Below are 13,533 nucleotides of genomic sequence, written 5' to 3' on the forward strand. Positions count from 1 at the left end.
AGGGATTTTTGATATTATATATTTAATTGAATTATCTATACCTATATTATTATATAAAGGGGACATAACAATATCATGAAAATGGTCGGTAACTATATACTTATATACAGGCTGCAGGTATACAGGTACCGCAGTAACTATAGGTAGCGAACTTATGTTAACCGTTGAGTGAGCAGACTGTACTGTACAGATGGCCTGTAAACAATGCTTGTAAACCCTATTATGCTTTTAATTGAATTCGACATGGCTTCAACGCGTATTTCAGCATTAAAGGAATGGGATTATCAAAGCTTTTGTTTTTTTTCACCACAAAAACGATGCACCTATGCTAAGTTTTTCGTTGGTATTTGGTGATAATTAATTTCGAAGGATTTCAAAATTAGGAATTTCTGTAGACAAATGAGAAGGTTTGTAATAACCGCCAAACATCTGATAATAATGTCTATAAAGATTGATTAAAACCGATTTTGAAATAAAGGCAAACATAAAATTGTATAACAAATACGAATTTACAACTTCAAATTCCCGATTTTACTCCACGTAATCTGAAGACAAAGCACAGGGCTGTCAATTTATTTCTGTAACTGACAAATTCAGGAATCGCAGCACGTGTTGGCTCAAGATGAATGGTGAACTAACATTCCCATGGGCCGCTGATCGATCACCGCCACTGACGGAAATAAAGGAATACGGGATGGCTGCCTCTCTGCTTTTATTATATTACAGGTTTAAGGGATATGAATGCGGTATTTTTTCGTACACCGAAATATATACGCACCTTGAATATGTTCGAATTTGGTGAAAATTTGTATTATTAAAGACTGGATTTTGCTTGTAGTATAAATTAGTGATTTACAGTGTGGTCATGGTATTTTCATAATTATTTGTCTTAACAGTGCTTAGTAAAATTAATTAGATGTAGTACATAATAAATATTGGCCAAAATATTCCAACGCTCTTATGTCATAACTACTAAAGCCTCTCATAGTAAAGGAATTGTATTTTGAGGATTGAATCTAATCCACCCAAACCGGCTAGCATATCACTCTACCAAACTAAGCAATCAATGCCCCAAAAATTCATATAAACGTAAGCATCCGCACGGCGTCCGAATTGCAGAACATAGAAAACTAACAAAGCCGGCATGAATTTGAAATAGACCGTTGCAATTCAAGTGCTTTCACGTTTTTGTTCACCGTAGACAAAGAAGTGAAGTCCGAACCGAGTGCAATTGATGATTCGACTATTCAGGGCGGGGGTCGTCGGCAAAAACAAAGGACCTACTTACAGAATGTTTCTTTAGCACTGAAAACGTCTGAGACGGCGACGAAGGCGCAACTTTTTATAACCAATCGTTAGTTTACACGACTTAAACGCAGTAAAAGAGTTTAAAAATAACAGTTGGCAGACGTAACGTGTAGTAAGGGTTAGTACGTAAGGGTGGAACTGTGGGTGGGATTTGTTTAATAGCATCGTATGCATTTGCTTTCAATTGGTACAATAAATGGATCCCACAGGCAATAGGGCAATAAACCCAACTACTGGCAAAATCTAGGTGCAGCAATGTAGTAGTAGTACCTCAGCCTGCTTCACGAGAAAAACCCTGTTTAAGCGTTTTTTTAGCTTAGGGCTTCTTACAAACTGTAGGTTCGGATTTTTTAAAACTTTCAACCCACATTTGTGTTTATTGTATTGCTATCTTAAACGGGTCCTTCAAGAAGGAGGCAAATCGGGCAATTTGCTCGAAGCAGTTCGTTTTCCAGCCCACTAGCCGGGCGCCACCTGACACCTGACTTGAAACAGAACATTTACAAAATGCCCGAAGGGTAATACAGATACATTCAAATTTAACGGTTTCTTTTATTGATATCGCTATGGCCATTGTCCTTTTGCCTAACTCTGTCTGGCAGTCTTATTTTTTGTCAATAATGCCGTAACAGTTTGTGGGAACTTCTGAAAAAAGTTGTTACTTAGGTATGTAAATATTTATTACATAGTTAAAGTTCTAAAAAGGATATTCTTAATTAAAGTTGAATGGTTCGTGAGTTAATATTTCACAAGGCTTTTGTTAAATATAATTTTGTTTTCCAAATAAAGTATATACCTACTAAAAGCTTTCTCAAAGGTTTACGCTGAAATGGTATCTACATAAAGTTATAATAAATTTAATCTGTTTTGTGACTGTGTGTATTTGTGATTGTCAAACATTTATTTAAGGCCACGACTAAACCATTTAATTAAATGCTTTAATCTCATTTCATTTGTACAATGTTTGTAAATGAGTTTCATTAATTTCGATATAAATTAAATTGGTTTCCTAGAACCTAGTTAACGGATACATAATACATAGATGTAAAATAAAATTTTACACTTTAGTAAATAACATAAAATATAATATGCTTGTGCAATTCAACCAGTGAATCAGAAGTTACTATTAAATTGTGGTTTTACTGTTTGAAATTGTGTTCGTAAATTGACAAGGTAACCACTATGTTACCTCACAATAATGTACGAACATTTAAAATGTGGTTTAGTCATTAAAAAAGTACAAGCAAGTAACTTTGGCTTTTTTATACGGCCTTAAGTTTTCATTTTTTTATTAATGTACACAAAATTGATCAGGTAAGTAACTTTATTTTAGTATAAGGATTTTTTTGTATTAGGTAAAAGAATCCAAAACTTATTTTGAATGACTTAGGTATTAGGAATCAATTTTGGTTCGCAAAAAAATAATCACCGATGCATAGTCACGCCCAAAAAACACCCACAGTCGAACCCCACATCCCACAGTACCTCACATGCAGCTAGACCTAGACGCTTAATCAACTACAAGAGCCGAATTCTCGTGTCACCTGCGCCATTCAGCTCAACAATTTGTCTTCACCTCGTACAGTAGCTTGCAGACACAGACAGACGTCAGCCCGGATTAGTATAATTGTGTTTAACGAGGACATGCGCTCTCTCCGTGCGCCTCGCCATGCGTTTCAAATTCACTTTACACTATTTAAAGGCGCAAATTTGATTAGCTCCGTGTGTCGTCGCCTTAACGACTTTTACGCCAGATATTTTTCCAGGCGGGCGGAATTGACACGAGTTATTTTATTTTTAGTGTGGTTGTTATTTGTGCTTTCAAGTTTCGTAGATGTATGTATACACGTATGTACAGTAATTTATAGTTTAGTGCTAAAGAGGAAATCTCTACCGACATTTTAAATGTATATTTAGGCACAAGTAAAAGTGCCAAGTGCTCAAAGATTTCACCTCACGCTTGTGTAAACTACAGTTTCGCAACGCGGTATAAATACCTAAAGAGCATGCCTAAAACATTATAACTCATCAGTTTCCAACTCAGCCCAACCTGTACTTAATCTTTTACTTGCCAAGTGAGCTAATATTTAAAGAGCTTACCTATCATGTGCCTGAGCAAAGTTTCGTTAGTCGAGTGCTTACATCCCCCGTATCTATTTAGTTGAGGGTTCAGAGCTACAGTGTTAAAGGGAATTATTTATTAGACTTTGAGACGCTCGCCGCCATTTTGCATCGAACCCAAAAAAGTTCACGTAAACATCGCGCTTCGCTCCGACTTGAGCGCTAATTGAGATGAACGATGAGACGAGCTGCTCGTTCCATACATCGCGAGTACTTACGTTATCTAAGCACCTATTTTTCTTCAGTAAAAATACGTACCTGCGAACAAATGACACAAACGATTAAAATCATAGTGAAAAACGATGTATAATTATGTTTATATATTTTAAAATTGTGTTTGCAATAAAGTGTTAATAATACTCGTAATAATAGTATCTGAAATAGTTTCGAACTGATTATTTCAAAAGGATTCCGTTAAATAGTCGCTTTGTGTCGCATAAGAGCACACAGAGGCCGGACTAAGGGAAGTGAGCGCCGCAGGGCCCACACGCGACATCGGTCAAAGCCGAAATAATGCACGCGCGGCCTCGGCCTTTCGGGGGCCGCCCAGTCCAGTCCAGTTAGCAGTTTAATACTGACCGACTGATGTCAGTTGATTATTGTGCTTCCTATTCATGCGGAAACTTGTGTGTAGTCAAAGAGCGGCCTTTGAAGAGCGGCATATTGCGTCGGTCACAGTTGAGCCTAATAAAATCGATTGACGGATGCCTATGAATTTTGTCACTCGTACCGTAAGGGCTCAAGTGTAGGTTGATTTGAATGAGTGGGTCTGTTTGGCATTGGAATACATACGTAGCGGTATCCACATTGAATGGGAGGGTGTAAGTTGGATGTTATTAGATTTCACACAATGAGGTGATCATTATACTTTCGACGGTATTACAGACAAAATTCATATTTTAATAGTTAGAGCTAGTAATACTAGTAGTAGTAGTAGCTAGTATTACTAGTATAACCAGATTTGCAATAGTATAAGTGTGGGTCCTATTAAAAGTAGCTTATATTCCATTCGATAAAATATTACTAATAGGTATGTCATTGTAACTTTAGTATGTAGGTACTGCTATGTAGGTACAACTATTGTTTTCCCACGCAATAAACTAAAATAAATAAAATAGAGCCTTATGACAGATTGACTAATAAAATAGAGATCTACGAGGCAGCTTTGTGACTAAATCTCTGTAAAAGTCAAAGTTAATATTTTTCAATCCACTAAAGAAGTCTTGCATTACATTTAGGTAGGTATAGAAATTCCTTACGCAAAGAAGATCCTGTCGGGTTTCTATCGGAAATGAACTGGGCCCAAGGCAACAAGTCTCAAGTTTATTGAAATGCACGGCCTGTATCAGTGCTAAAGCAACATTATTATTATTGAACTCTTTATTGGTAGCGTTTAAATAATTTACCTGCCATGAAATAAACATATAATTTCCCTTATTTTGACTACAAATCTGTAAGTATACAAGCATACATTACGGCTATATTTTTGCACTTATTATAACATCTCAATACAACATTGACCAATTTCATCACGGAACGACGACCTGGAAAATTATTTAACATTTTGATATTATTAGTGCTAGTTAAGTATTTCATCGAAAAGTATGACTTATAATCACTATCACTCAAAAATACTAATTGGTATAAGATTGCCGGAAAAGGAAGATTTTGCTATAAATTTGCTTTTTGCTTCCTTTCTTTCATAATCCTTAGCATCATGACACAAAAACAAAGACAACACAGCCGCAAACCATTCAGTAATCAACAGCCATTTATTAAATTCCTTGTAAAAAACTGCCGAACCGGAGATAAGGCTCAAGGGGTAGGTGTGTCTGCAGGAAGAACTGAACAAGTTGGAACTTCGGAAGGTTCCTTTATATAAATACAAGCGGAAACGAGGGGAGCGGGGGCCGTCAGAGCCAGGCCTCCAGGACCCCACGAATAAAGCTTTCAAAAACTATTTGAAGAGGCTTTGTAGGCAATCAGCCTTGAACTATATCCGTTCGAGTATGATCAAGCATTGTATAAACAAGCGTCTCTCCTGAAATTTATTAGATTTTTTATTTCTATTGGTAGGTTAATAAAAGAATATTACGTTTTTATAGCAGCCAGTGAATAAGGTTAAATGACTGTGAAGCTCTTTTGTTACTTGATTCTACCTTATTGGAAGGAAATATAAAGACAACTTCTTTCGTACTTCTGTTTGGTTAGAATATTTACTTCTGTTTTTCAACCTCGACCCGGAAAAAAGTGTTATACGTTGATGTAAGTTAGTATTTTTGTATCTGAGAGCCAGTATATAATTTATCTATCTTATTTTTGTAACAATGATTGATGAAATGGTTGAAATGCTATAAAAATACCCATTATTATAATTTAAATGACATAATTATATAAATGCCTGACACGTAACGTGTTATTTTCAAGAAAAGTACCTATACAGCCCGGAAAAAAAGATCTTGTAAGTAAATAAACAAACCGTAGTAAACCACGCACACTTCCTCCTAAATCCGTGCAGCCTACAAACGCGGATTCTGGTTCTAGACGGAATTAATCGGGGATTCGAAAATAATAACTCCATGAACGATAGATGCAATATTCAGCGAAGGAGGCAACCAGCACAACTTCCTGTTTGTTGCGGGGCGCGGAAATTCAATTATCCGGCCATAAAAGTGTGCCGGGCGACTGCGGGGCGCGGAGGCGGGGGGGGGCACGTACCTCCTCGCTCCGGCCCTGTATGAACTTGAAATACTAACATTGTTATTACTTCAGTCGTGATGACGGCCGCTTGTTAACCGACCGGGCTGGCCCGCCGTTGTAAGTTGTAAGTGTAGGCTTCTCAACTATTCTTAGCGTGCCCATTATTTTGTTATATCGCCTAGATTTGATTCTACAATGAAATACTGCTTAGGTTATTGTATTAACTTATATGTATGCATTCACCTAATAAAAAGATTAAAATCCAAACAAAATGTATAGGTTTCACGATACAGTTATATTGGCAAAATACTGCAATCACTTCCTTTTGCCGCTCGCTGAGTGTATGGGGGTGGTGAAATAAAATTTAAGTTTTGATATATAAAATTGAATATCGTGGACGTATTCAGTGCACCGCGTTGAGTCGCGGGGGCGGGTCGGGTGCTCCTTGAAAATGGACTTTGACACTTTGCGCTTTCTGTTTGTTTTTTATTTTGCTTTTGAGCGGGCACGTACGCTCGATAAATTTCATAGTACTTAGGCGGACGTAGAGGGCAGTGCTTCGGGCATCGTCAAGTGGCTCTGTGCTCCAAATTGCCCGTTTCGCTTATAGGGTGCACCGCACCACGGCTCCGAAAAAACAAAGGCTTTGTTTTCGTAATCCGTTGTGAATGTGTTTGTGTTTTAAATTTTCGTTCCGTAGAGCTTCTAGCTCAAGCTCTGCAAGGCTGGAATAGTAATTTAAAACACAATTGGAGATTTAGCGGCAAATGTAAACTGGGTTGGCAACAATTGTGTGTGGGATGGTCACTGAGTAGTTGAATGAAGATAGTTGCAGATTTAGTTCAGTTTAGTTGAGTATCTTGATGCCTTATTTGGATCAATAATTATGCAGGCATAACGCATATAAAAAAAAATAAGTAAGTACTATTACTACTTGGTTTATACTTATATCTAGACACCATGAAAGTAAAAAAAAAAATAAGTAAGTGCCTACAATAGTGTCACATTACAGATATCTTTCATTATACACCAAAAAATTCAATTAAACTGCCCTCCAACTTTTGAAGTCAGATTTTTTGTACAAGAAATCAAAAGACCTCGAAATTATGACACTCAAAGGAGTCTTTCACAAATACTTGCACCATTCCGAGGAATATTAGACGCTTGGAAATTATCGCTAAGTCGGCACTTAACAAATAGTTTCGTGCCAAAGGAGACGACGCTTTGACTGGGATCGCAGTCGAGTGCTCACTCCGCGACGACACTTTAAAGTTTGACAGGTAAAACACCGCATTGACAATGATACCGACCGCCGCATCCTCACCAAATAAGACCTTAACACCTATTAATATAACAACAACAATTAATATGAATCTAAGTTTAATAAATTCAGTAGATTGGGAAGTTAGTTGAGAGCCAAATTATGAATCTCAATATTACAAAGCAAGCAGGGCACCGCCGAAGCCTTAGGGGAGAGGAGGCCAATCGAATATTTATGAGAGAAAATTTGCAGCTGATAAAACTCGGAAGCCGACCTACGGCTTCCACCGCGCGCCCTAATAAGCGGATGTTTTCTGTTTGCCGTTCTAGATTATTATTTTCTCCTTTTCCATAAAAATAATTGCCGCTCCACTGCATTTTTTTCGGCTCGGATTTCGGACGGAAGCTCGCAACAAAATGGCGCGGCGACGAGCACCTTGTTACGTTTTATATGAAAAGTAACGTTTGTCTCATTTTTGTAGATGATATGTGCGTCATAAAAACGTTTATTACGGAAGATAAAAACGGTTCTACAATGAAAACAATAAGTGTCACAAATATGAGCAATACCGCGGGCACGGTGTCGTAAAATTCCTTATAGTCTCGGGCCGCGCCGTTCTATTTGCATAAGGGAGGAGCACAAGACGTGACAATTGTTTAACTCGCCAATGTGCGGTGGAATATGGCGTGCAGAGGGCCGAGTGTGAGATTTCCTCACCGTCCGAAAGACGTAGCGTTTGCGGCCTTTGCATGGCACTGATTTGATCGAGCAACTTGATAATACGTAATATATAGGTAATTTACTGAACATCATACTGAGCTATTTTGTAATCCATTTCGATACTGAGAAGAAAGGAATTTTAATAATATTTAAATTGAAAAAAAGAAATTTGTAGACTTCCTAGCTAGTAATGTCACACGATACAGGAAACAGCAAAATGCACCGCAAGCGAGCCACTCGGCAACACGAATAAGAACTTATATAGATCTATAATATGACTGTAGCTAATAATATGGCAAAATAAATTAATTTACTAATTACTGATAATGGTGCCCTTCGTGAACGAGTCCATCCAGCACTTACTATGAAACCCACTCTGCATTGTTTCTTCGATCTAAGAATACCTCTACGAAATCTCGCACTGCGCCTCCCGTAGCCGGCGATCGCGCTCCGCCTCACCTCTTAACTTTGCAAGGTTTCGGCTGTGAAGTGCGGCGTTTTTCCTTTGCAATAATCATTTATCGGCAGCGCATTATTGGGGAACGTGATGCGGTTGGGTATGGCTCGCGGCGAGCTCCGAATGGTCGAAATTGCCGCTGCCCTTTATACAGAAAGCCTCTTTGCGGTAACGAGCGGCGGGAGACTCTTTTATATTGACTCCGCCGCTTAGTTAAAGGTTCCGGTTTTCTTAAGCACTCGTAAATTCACTAGTTTGTGGCAGATGTGCGTACGGTCACGCTGTTTTAATACTTGGTTTTATTGTGTGACTGTTACTTGTTGGGTTATTTTAAAATATCATATGATTAAAATCACCAAAACAAACATGTAGGTATAATAAATACCACTCACTCAAATACAATTTAAATATTTTTTTTGGAAAAATAAAAGTTAATTACCAGGATTCCAATTTATTATTTGCTTAGCTCCGATTCCAAAACAAAATTTATATCGCATCCATGTAAACAAACGTACAAAATTAATTAAAGCGTCCAGTCCTGCAAGAAATATAATTTGAATTATCAAATGAGGGGGCGTGCGAACTCGCTCGAAACACACACAAAGAATAATTACATTACTCGCTCATCGCCTCTTCTCAAACCGCGCTAATAAGAAACTCCGTGAGCTCTAATTTTCCAATATTTCTTCATTATATTTCACTTAGTTGCTTGAATATTCAAAGGTTGATAGCCGCATAATCATGTAAAGTCCAATTTCACAACGGAAAAAGTTCGCCTTAGCTCGGAATAAAAGTTTGCAGTTCTACAGTGTAGTTACTCTTCAATTCTCTTGCAAAAACAAACTTAAAAGTTGCAAAGATGTTTGGTCAACACTTCGGAAATGAGCCCGTGGAAAGTTGGTCTCGCGTTTTCTGCTACTCGCGAGATCAAATGGCCGAAATTAGCGCTTTCTACGCAAAAAGTTACACAGAAGTCTTTACAAGACTACCTTAGGCTAGCTACACACCCGCTGAAATTAATAGAATAAAAATTAACCAAAAAAGTTATAATAAGTCCAGCCATCTTACACTAACATAACACTAATAGTGGGTGCAGCAATGCACCTCTGCCTACCCCGCAAGGGAGTACATTAGTACAAGGTGTGAGTGTGTGTACAGTCATAAATTTCAACTCATTAATGTTATATTATGCTAACAGATTTGGTCCAAGAGACCATTGTGCAAAAACTATGGACATTACCTACGTCTTTGATCTAATTACTGTCATTATCCAATCCAACCAACACAACATTCAAAATCACACCACAAAACCAAATTTCTTCAAGAAACCTTCCCAGTTTTATTCAGTCGGCGCGCGCGGAAGAAGCTTCGTAAGTTGTAAAGGCAAGTGTTATTTATCTTTGCAGTCTTAAAATAGAATTTAATTAAGTTAGGGCGCGACATTCTTCGCTTGGTATTTGGCGTGCGAGCGCGTCTCGATACACGGCGTGTTCGCTCGCACATAGTTGCTTGTTCGCCGCGCAACACGGCGTTACACTGCGAGTTACACCCCATGTTATTTTGCAATTACCAATTGGCGTAACCTCAATTTCAGTGTAGGTTCTGGCAATGGTTGCATCTGACGGTATATAATATGTAGTAAAATATGATTTAAGTATTTATTTACTTAAAGAAAATTTTATTTCATTAGTATTAATATACATACAAATAACATCTAGGTAAATAGGTCAGTTCTAAAATAACACGTTTATTACATTGGCTAACAACCTAGCCCGGCAGAGCTATCAAATTCACTCGCATAACCTGGATCAAACATGCATACATGTGACCGAGCATACAATGCATACATACACACTGGAGTCCGTACCACTATTGACGTCTTACGGCAAAGGCCGGAACTACAATGTAAAAGGTATACACATACAGGTTGTTGCATACGACATATTAAATTTTCCAAAAATGCCTTCATAGTGGAAGTTACCTATCCTTCAAAGATTATATGGAGAATTCAGTTTTTTTTTTGCGAATTTCCAATAGTCTTAGAATAAAAGTTACATAGATTTAGCCCCTGAGTCACCCCCTTTTGGCTTAGTATACCACTTTTGCAACAGCCTGTATATGCGGCAAAGTTCTGTTCGAGCAGCGCCGCCTGTATCGCCGGACTTCAGGGGTTGAGCTGCCTCTAGTTACACTGGCATGTATACTGTATAGTGTTGTAGTACGTATGTAGAGTGCGCACAATGTCACGAAGACGTTTGCCGTGTGACTGCGACGCCCCTCGCTGCAATCGCAATCGCATAGCGCTCGTATTCCGAATAACTCTCGATTCGAGTCACTGATCAACTTGATAGTCCCGTACTTACGATTTATTGCCTCGACGATACATTGTTTCGAACACTTTTGGCAGTTGCAATTCAATTTTGCGGCTGTTATGCTGATGCGGAAAAAAGATACGGACGTTTTATTTTCACCCTTTGGCACGCTTTCACGATGCAATTATAAAAAGAAACTAAAGAAATGGAAAATTAAATTGCAACAGTAGCGATTGCTTCGTAAACAAGAATTTAAAGCAATCAACGGGACGTTTTCAATCAGCACAGCAGAAGAAAAATGGTAAACAGAAAAATAATTAAAACATTTAAAAAACGTGGGTAGTTCAAATTATAACCAGCACTACAGTATCGTGCAAAGACTAGAGCCACCGCAAACATCTGTTACCCCACCGCGGGAACAAAAGACTTAAAGTAAACGCGAGCTATTTCGTCTTAAATTAGAATTGCAGGCAAATACATCACGCGACCACTCTCACCCGGCTTTAAGGGCGATGAAAAAACTTTCCCGCTCCGCAGTAATGAAAACAAGTGGATAGGAAAATCCACAATTATACCTTAACATCGGTAGTAGACGTTTCGAACAAAATACATAATCCTGGAGCTCAGGCGCGGGTGGCGTATTACATTTGTCGCTAGATTCTCTACCATTTGCCCAAACTCTCCTCAAATACTCTGGGGACGACGCTCAAGTTCGGATTTGGACGCGGATCCTAACTGATATTTTCTTTATTGGTTCCGATCCCAATGGAAGGTTCGGCCAATGAAACGTTCTTTATTAGGAATTCAATGTCAAAATAATAATTTAAAAAAAAACATGCCAGGGATTAATTTCTTTTATAATTTATTGCAAAATAAGAGTAAAAATAATTTTCTGACAGGGGAGGTACAGGAAAATTATGTTATAAGATGTACAAAAAATCTAATATTAGAAGTAACTTAGAAAGTGCTGCACCAATTTCAAAAATACCTACTAGTTATTAAACTTTATCTGTTTTTTTTTGTATTTTTCTATATTCCACATAGGTATAATAAAGTATTCATAAATAAATACCTCGTTCATACATATCGTCGTTGGTTACTGTTATGATCACATTCGACTTATATCGATCTTCCCCGTGATCAGATAGGAAATTCGATTTTCTTTATTCGCGTCCCCGTGTCCCCGTTGTGGGGCGGCTTCATTGTTACTGGCTACTTGCAAAGAACAGACCCCGTACTATTTCCGATAGAGCGGACTTGTATCATTGAACTTTTTTATTATCTTTGAACAGGTCACTGGACCGTCCTTAGGGCAATCTGTCGAGACGTTGTCCGTTATCGATCTTTCTACAGGAATGATTTCATCCTGGGACCATGTTGAGCTCTATTTAAATCGCGTCGACTAGCACCACTAATGTAACTACACGTAATAACAGAGTATTTGCTCGTGAACATGAATTTTCAAGATAGACAGTTATTTTGAATAAAGTCATGAATGGTACGGGTTCATGGTTCTCTTTATTAAAGCTCTAGCCAAAGAACAATTTCAGCATATTTACCTACTATCAAATTAACAGAATTACTGTATGTTTGTAATATTCAGCAAGTTTTGTTGTTTTAGTTGAATGATGCACTATTTGTCGAAACTTATTTCGCAATAGCTGTTGAGAGTCTGATGAAGTCAGTTTGTATTCCACTATCAACATCAGGCATGTCCGCAGTGGCTTCCCCGTAAATCCACTTCTATCCGCACCACATTCATCCTATACCGATCCGGATTATGTTCTGGAAATTTAACCAAAACGCCAATCACCGTTTAGATGGGCCGTGGGCTAAAAACTTTCAAATTGCATCAACGCCCCTCAAATTGCGGGCGACATACGAGACGCGCGAACAGGAGTGGCTAATGGGTGTGATGGACTGCGCCTGATTGGACGTAATTAACATCTGGGCTCTGTTTGCTGGCTGCTACTAATACAATTGCTTTCCTGCATCCAACCCTTTGACTGGCCTGAAATCAGCATAAACCGAGAACTAGCTAGTAGGCTACCGGATTAATTTGTTGACAGCCGTTTTTGTGACATGGAAATGTGGACGACATCAAAAGTGCCGGACTCAAAGTATAAATATAATGAGATTTTTTGTGTTAATTACGTTATTCTATAGGCATGCATATAACACACATTTACAGTAACTAACTGCAAATTGTATCTAAGAAAATTCCATGACAACTTACGATTATGTACCGGTCACAATATAAACATAAAATTATTCTTATAAATCCCCTGTTTTTCGGTGAAGGGTTAAAAAAATACGCTAATTTATTCGATATCAATATTCCTATCATACTTCCGAGAATAGTTCATCCTTCACCGGTTATATTAGCCTCCATTTCTCACGATTGCCTCTGGGCAGGCAGGATGTGTATCCAGTTTGATCCGGTTGTAAAAGTAAACAAAACTATGACCCTCTAATCCATGGAGGTCACTCGAAACTTAATCCCAACAATGTCTTGTCGGAAATGGTTAGTTTCCCACCCTGCGGCCACTTTTGAGAAATCTAGCGGGGAACAATCAATTGTGCACTAAAGAAACTGATATTTTTCTTATACTTTTGTCAACAACAATAACGACATAGCGTTTCAAGAGTACAGA

General features: G+C 38.2%; 2 protein-coding genes across 7 annotated transcripts in view; both read right to left on the reverse strand.

The window, feature by feature from the left end:
- LOC105385214 (CUGBP Elav-like family member 3) overlaps positions 1-13,533 on the reverse strand; it is a 388,314-nt gene that overhangs the window by 159,122 nt on the left and 215,659 nt on the right. The window lies entirely within an intron of this gene.
- Positions 1-13,533, reverse strand: part of LOC105384707 (chitooligosaccharidolytic beta-N-acetylglucosaminidase) — a 445,339-nt gene that overhangs the window by 89,884 nt on the left and 341,922 nt on the right. The window lies entirely within an intron of this gene.

Source organism: Plutella xylostella, chromosome 12 (genome assembly GCF_932276165.1).
Source record: "Plutella xylostella chromosome 12, ilPluXylo3.1, whole genome shotgun sequence".
NCBI classification, from domain to species: Eukaryota; Metazoa; Arthropoda; class Insecta; order Lepidoptera; family Plutellidae; genus Plutella; species Plutella xylostella.